Below are 7,747 nucleotides of genomic sequence, written 5' to 3'. Positions count from 1 at the left end.
CCGACATTGGACACCCCTGGGTTAGGGAAACTGCCCTGCAGAATTTGTCCCCAGTGGAAGGCAACCTAAAAGGGACCCAATTATACTTGCCTAGTTCTAATGTAGGGAATGCTAAAAGCAAAGAACTACAAGGCCTAGCATGCACCGGGCAGGTAATAGCAAAACCCACAAAGGGATTATTAGTTCCTGCAATCAGCTCTGCTGGGGGCAGGGTTAATGAGCAGGGAAACTATTCAGGCTCATTAGCAGAGCACCAGAGAATCACAGGTGTTTTGAGGGGCAATCAGCCCATGCTAGGGAAAAGGGTGTGTTTTCTAGGCCAAAGCAGGCAGAGCCAGCTACAAGCTTACAGGATACCTGAATCCTTAGAGAGAAGCAGACCTGTGCTAGCTAGGATTCAGAGGACAGAAACCAGCATTCTCCACAGAAAGCAAGGAGTAAACCTCAGGACTGAAACTTCTAATTATTCTTCTGAAGGTAATAATGAATCTGATACAGAAATGCCAGAAGAAATGCTTGCAAATGATGTTGAAATGGAACCTGAGGAGTCATGCTTATTTGAGAGCATGATTACAGAGTAAAGTTTGGGAAAAGTAAAAATGCTTTTTCTGATAAGGTGGTGTTTCTTCACAAAACTAAGAATACCAGAAGAGCTAAGAAGTACTGCCTCTGAATTAAGAATACCAGAAGGATCAGGAATTACTGCTTCTGATGTAATTAAGAATAATAGAAGAGTTAAGAATCGCTGCTTCTGAATTTGCATAATCACAGGAGAACTGTGGAGAACCTGTCCAAGTACTGCAAGCAGGTTGCAGGTTCCAGGACTTGAAATTGAAATTTTATTTTTGTGTTTTCTTGAACTTTAATAGTGAATAAGCCTGATGGGCTACTGGGTTGTTTAGCCACCCATGAGAGTTTTTTGTTTGTATATTTTAGGAATTGCACTACAATATAAAAAAACACAGAAAATAAAGTCATCTTAAAATTCACACTGAGCACCTGTACTGGACCTTTTTATTTTAATGCAGACACCCCTCTACCCCTCCATGCCTCATTCAAGCGCTCGGCTGAGGCTTGGATGACCCAGGTAGGGCTTGGGCTACTCCAGTCCAGGTCTTACCCGGTCACACTATGCAGTGGCGTAACAAGGGTGAGAGGCTCCCGGGGCAGCAGTGCCCCTTCCCCACACACCCACTCATTCCCCACCCCTCCTGCTGCACCTGCAAGCCCCTTCTCTTCCCCGTACCTCTTTTAAAAGTTTCCTAGTGCGAGCGGCATTACCAAGTTGCTGCCAAGGTCAGCTCTCCCTTTGACATCACTTCCTAGGCATGGGACCCGGAAGTGACATCAGAGGGAGAGCCAACACTGGTGCGAGCAGCAAGTTGGAATTGCTGCTCACGCAGTACGGTGGGAGGTGTGGGGGGGAGGGTGAAGGCACATCTGCGACGGGGGGAGTTGGAAGGAGCGCCCAGGATGGACTGCCCCTGCCCCCTTATGACGTCACTGTGGTCCTGCCCTAATGTTGCCATTAGCATGTGGCCATTAGTACGGGGGTCCTTACTGCCACTGTTTTTGTAGGTGGTAAGGGCTTGCATAGTAATCGTGCACTAATTCACTGCAGAAATATGGCTGTGCCAACTCATTAGTGAACACACTATACTCTCCATCTCCCGGACATGCCTCCTTGGCCCCCCCCCAAAAAAAAAATTTTGGGCTCCTTTTATAAAGCCATGGTAGAGAATGGTATCGTGGGCTGGAGAAGTAAATGCTCCGCCGCTCATAGCATCGGAGCATTCACTTCGCCAGCCCGCAATACAAACCTCTACCGCAGCTTTGTAAAAGCCAGCATTAATTTTTTTTAGCACTTGGGTAGCGTGCACACATTAGGATTTTACCATAGGATGCTTCAGTATGCTCCACGGTAAGCCCTTTTAAAAGCTACAGTAAGCCCGAATTAGTGCTTACCACAGCTTAGAAAAACGACCCCCAAAGTAAAGAATTGCGGACAATATTAAACTTACCCCCTCTTTTACTAAGGTTCGCTAAACGCTAACACATCCTTAGATTAACATGCATGTGTTAGCGTGTAGCGTGCGCTAATCTGTTAGCGTACCTTAGTAAAAGAGGGCTTAGTGCTGTACCAAATAACATATTTTACTATTTGGCCAATAATAAAATATTTTACTATTTGGCCAATAATGAAAAATATTATTGACGTACACTGCCTTGAAATCTGATTTGGCAGTATAACAAAATTTTAATAAACTTGAAACTTATTTGCCCGAATATGAATACTAAATACGGATAATGGGCATTGAACTTTAACATAGCAAATATTAAAAGAAAGAGCATGAAATCGGAAATCAAGGCCCTCTTTTACTGAGGTGTCCTAATTGATTATTATTTTTTTTTTTTTTTAAATTAGGATTTTATATACCACCTATCAAGGTTATCTAAGCGGTTTTTATAATCAGGTACTCAAGCATTTTCCCTATCTGTCCCGGTGGGCTCACAACCTATCTAACGTACCTGGGGCTATGGAGGATTAAGTGACTTGCCCAGGATCACAAGGAGCAGCATGGGGTTTGAACCCACAACCTCAGGGTGCTGAGGCTGTAGCTTCAACCACTGCGCCACACACTCCTCCTCAAGTGCACCTTAGTAAAAGAGGGGGTAAGTGTTTATTTCAGCAGGATTTAGCACACTAGAGCCCCAGTGTATTCATATTTGAATTTAAATCAAATCAAATATGAAATATTCGATTCAATCCTAATTTAAAGTAGCAGTAATTCTTGATCTCCTCTGAGATGTGCTTTCTCCTTGGTTCTCAGGTATCTCTTTCAGTCTTTTTCCACTTGCCAGACTCTACAATCCTCTACTTTTATTTTATAAGTGCTTTGCTGCTGTATTGGGATAGTTTGCAGTTGCTCTCCTCTTGTTCTCTTTTAGAACATTTACCCCCCCCCTCCCCTTTTATCAAGCTGTGCTGGAGATTTTTAGTGTGGTCCGGCAAGTTAAGTGCTCTGATGCTCATAGGAATTCTATGCAAAAACCTCTAGTGCAGCTTGATAAAAGGGGCCCTTAGTTCTTAGGGCATAGGAGTGATCATGAGTTTCATTCTTCTCTCTCGCTCTTTAGTACAATTCTGTGCTTTATACTCCAATTGGAATGTGCATTCATTTGAAATGGCATGGGAAATATAAATAAAACATAATTTCTAACCCTAAATGTCTATCTTTTTACTCAGTGAAAAATTTCAAGTTTTTTTTTTTTCTAGTATTGATAATAGCTTCCATTCTATCAGTTTTAAGTTAGTGACCCCTGGGTAGGAGGGCAGTTGTCTTCCAGAAGAAGCTATTCTGCCTCTTGGGACTCTGGCTCTAGCCAACCCATTCCTAGCTGTGTCTTATACTTCTGGTAATCTTAGCTTCTGATTTCTAATTGGCTGAGCAGGGACTACCGTATTTTCACGCAAATAACACGCACCCGTATAAAACGCGCACACGTGTATAGCGCGCAGAAATCACGATGATAAGCACAAAAACTTTGGTATAACGCGCTCACGATTATACCGCGCATGCTGCCCGACTCTCCGTTCACCCCCCTGACTTCCGTGCACTGCCCCGCCTCTCCGTGCGCTGTCCCGACTCTCCGTTCACCCCCCCCTGACTTCCGTGCACTGCCCCGACTTTCCGTGCGCTGTCCCGACTCTCCGTTCACCCCCCCCTGACTTCCGTGCACTGCCCTGACTTTCCGTGCGCTGTCCCGACTCTCCGTTCACCCCCCCTGACTTCCGTGCACTGCCCCGCCTCTCCGTGCGCTGTCCCGACTCTCCGTTCACCCCCCCTGACTTCCGTGCACTGCCCTGACTTTCCGTGCGCTGTCCCGACTCTCCGTTCACCCCCCCCTGACTTCCGTGCACTGCCCTGACTTTCCGTGCGCTGTCCCGACTCTCCGTTCACCCCCCTGACTTCCGTGCACTGTCCCCCCTTGAAGGTCTGTCCCCATCCTGAAAGCCTGATGCCCCCCCCCGACGTCCGATACATCCCTCCCCCCGAAGGACCGCCGACTCCCCAACAATATCGGGCCAGGAGGGAGCCCAAATCCTCCTGGCCACGGCGACCCCCTAACCCCACCCCGCACTACATTACGGGCAGGAGGGATCCCAGGCCCTCCTGCCCTCGACGCAAACCCCCCTCCCCCCAACGACCGCCCCCCCCCAAGAACCTCCGACCGCCCCCCAGCCGACCCGCGATCCCCCTGACGACCCCCACGACCCCCCCACCCCCCTTCCCCGTACCTTTGGTAGTTGGGCCAGAAGGGAGCCCAAACCCTCCTGGCCACGGCGACCCCCTAACCCCACCCCGCACTACATTACGGGCAGGAGGGATCCCAGGCCCTCCTGCCCTCGACGCAAACCCCCCTCCCCCCAACGACCGCCCCCCCCAAGAACCTCCGACCGCCCCCCAGCCGACCCGCGACCCCCCTGGCGACCCCCACGACCCCCCCCACCCCCCTTCCCCGTACCTTTGGTAGTTGGGCCAGAAGGGAGCCCAAACCCTCCTGGCCACGGCGACCCCCTAACCCCACCCCGCACTACATTACGGGCAGGAGGGATCCCAGGCCCTCCTGCCCTCGACGCAAACCCCCCTCCCCCCCAACGACCGCCCCCCCCAAGAACCTCCGACCGCCCCCCCAGCCGACCCGCGACCCCCCTGGCGACCCCCACGACCCCCCCACCCCCCTTCCCCGTACCTTTGGTAGTTGGCCGGACAGACGGGAGCCAAACCCGCCTGTCCGGCAGGCAGCCAACGAAGGAATGAGGCCGGATTGGCCCATCCATCCTAAAGCTCCGCCTACTGGTGGGGCCTAAGGCGCGTGGGCCAATCAGAATAGGCCCTGGAGCCTTAGGTCCCACCTGGGGGCGCGGCCTGAGGCACATGGTCGGGTTGGGCCCATGTGCCTCAGGCCGCGCCCCCAGGTGGGACCTAAGGCTCCAGGGCCTATTCTGATTGGCCCACGCGCCTTAGGTCCCACCAGTAGGCGGAGCTTTAGGATGGATGGGCCAATCCGGCCTCATTCCTTCGTTGGCTGCCTGCCGGACAGGCGGGTTTGGCTCCCGTCTGTCCGGCCAACTACCAAAGGTACGGGGAAGGGGGGTGGGGGGTCGTGGGGGTCACCAGGGGGGTCGCGGGTCGGCTGGGGGGGGCGGTCGGAGGCTCTTGGGGGGGGGGCGATCGTTGGAGGGAGGGGGGTTTGCGTCGAGGGCAGGAGGGCCTGGGATCCCTCCTGCCCGTAATGTAGTGCGGGGTGGGGTTAGGGGGTCGCCGTGGCCAGAAGGGTTTGGGCTCCCTTCTGGCCCGATATTGTCGGGAAGTCGGCGGTCCTTCGGGGTGGGGGTGCGAGTGGTCCTGCCGGGGGGGGGGGGATGTATCGGACGTCGGGGAGTCGGCCGGGCAAGAGGGCTTGGGCTCCCTCTTGCTCCGATCGTGGATGCGGGTGCGGGTGGGAGCGCGTGCGAGCGGTCGTTCGGGATGGGGGTGCGAGCGGTCCTGCTGGGGGGGTGAATCGGGCGTCGGGCGGGGGTGGGAACTATGTTTTAAAACTTTTGTATACCGCGCTCACGCATATAACGCGCGAGGGGTATGCGCGGTAGGTAAAAACGCGTATAACGCGCGCGTTATATGCGTGAAAATACGGTAGTCCAGGGCCAGCTTGACTATTTCTGTCTTTATATAGACTTAGGGCTCCTTTTATAAGGTGCACTATGCTTTTTAGCACTTGCTAACCACATGTGCATGTTTGTCTATGGATGCGTTAGTGGTTAGCGTGCACGCTAAATGCGCACTAAAACGCATAGCGCACCTTAGTAAAACAGAGAGTTAGTCCCTTGAATGCACTTCTTGTAAGTCCAGTGAAATTAATACTTAACTTGAGCAATCCTAGTTTAAATTAAAAGCAAATAATAGTTAATCCATTTAAGCCACAAGACTGATCTGAAATAAAATAATTACAAATCATCAGAAAATTCAGATCAAAATATTGCTTAAAACAGAAAAATGCCCTAGTGTCTTTTTTTTTTTCTGCTCCTCTTCTGCACAAACACAGACCAGCTATACTTCAAATGGATATAGTATAAAGGAAACCATTACCAAATAAGCTCATCCAAAACACCGCTGTTAGACTAATCTTCAACCTGAGAAAATATAACTCAATTACAGCCTTCACCAGGCAACTGCACTGGCTACCCACGAATAACCTTCAAAACTTCATGCATCATTCACCGAATACTTTACGGAAACTCCTCTCATCCAGCTCTTCTCCAAGGCATGGTCTACTTCCCGCAGAACCCTCAACAGAATACAGTGGAACCTTGGTTTATGAGCAAAATTCATTCCAGAAGTATGCTCGTAAACCAAAGTACTCGTATATCAAAGCGAGTTTCCCCATAGGAACTAAGGGAAACTTGCTTGATACGGTCCCATCCACCCCCCGAGGCCAGTGGCGCTGCTCTACCTCCCCGAGAACTGGCATTGCTTCCTCCGTTCGCATCACCCCCCCCGCCGCAATCTGGCATCCCCCACGCACCCATCCACCCACCTGAACACATTGCTTAACCCCATCTGACACCGGCACCAATGCACAGGACATGCCGGTGCTGGTGCCCGAAGATCTGCCATCTTCGTTTTGCTGGGCCTTGAGCACCTGCGCATGCTCAAGGCCTTCGAGTTCCCGCTCTCTCTGAGATTCTCGGCAGCACGAACAGTATGCAGTAAAGTGGGTGGATTCCCCCCACACCCCCCATCAGAGCTCTTTAAAACTAAGTTTTCCCGCGGCGCGCTTGTGTCTTGCACCGAATTGTCAGTGCTCGATTGTCGGCGCGCTGGTGTCTGGTGCGCGATTGTCCCGTCACTGATTATCAGAGAACATTGATATTGATGAGTGTCTTGCAAATGAATTGGGTTAAACCATTTTTTTTTTTAATATTAGACTCTATAATATTTCTCAGGACTGATTTTATTTATTTAAAAAAGTTCTAGTATATCATTTTATAGTAATTCGCTTAGTGTTTTATTTGTTATCATTATTCTGTATTTTATTTTACATTCAAATTTGGATTTTATTGTACATCGCTTAGTATTTTATGTATAAGCGATTCATCAAATTTCAAATAAACTTGAAACTTGAAACTTGATCATATTAAAGTAATACATTGCTCAGACTAAGGGCCAGAGATATTAATTTTTCCATTTAAACCATAGGGAAAAAAACACATTAGCACATCTGTTCCCATATTAGTTAACAATCCAGCTCTTAATTCACTTGTGACATTATGGTTGATGTACAAAAGTATGCTAATTGATGCAGTATGTTTATCCCATGCACTGACAGCTGATGTTAATAACATGTAAATGAGTCACATGGTAATACACAGGCATACTCTGCATGTTGATAACATCACAAAAATTTAACTGCATATCTCTGGGGTATATTTAAGTTTTGGTGTAAAACTTCTGTGAAGCAATTTGGGGGCTATTTAAAAGGTAATCAATATAAATAAAATAATATTATTTTATGGGACTATCAATACATATTTTATTAGCTTTCAAAAGGCAACACCTTCTTCATGAGATCAGAAAGTGTATAAAAGATTTTTATAAAACATTTCATCAAAGTCAATATTCAGAAGCCCTTATGCCGTCACTGGCAGTGCTGCTTCATAGGTGCTGTTAGTTGGATGGATAGG

General features: G+C 49.1%; 1 long non-coding RNA gene across 1 annotated transcript; it reads left to right on the top strand.

Annotated features, from left to right (window-relative positions):
- Positions 1 to 313: 313 nt before the first annotated feature.
- LOC117353569 lies at positions 314 to 995 on the top strand. Its single transcript, XR_004537977.1, has 2 exons — positions 314 to 477; positions 617 to 995. It is a non-coding gene; the product is annotated as an uncharacterized LOC117353569 (long non-coding RNA).
- Positions 996 to 7,747: the final 6,752 nt, after the last annotated feature.

The sequence above is a fragment of the Geotrypetes seraphini genome, chromosome 2, assembly GCF_902459505.1.
Source record: "Geotrypetes seraphini chromosome 2, aGeoSer1.1, whole genome shotgun sequence".
In the NCBI taxonomy this organism is placed as follows: domain Eukaryota; kingdom Metazoa; phylum Chordata; class Amphibia; order Gymnophiona; family Dermophiidae; genus Geotrypetes; species Geotrypetes seraphini.
The sequence above is the reverse complement of the archived record's forward strand: the minus strand, read 5'-3'. Positions and strand labels throughout refer to the sequence as shown.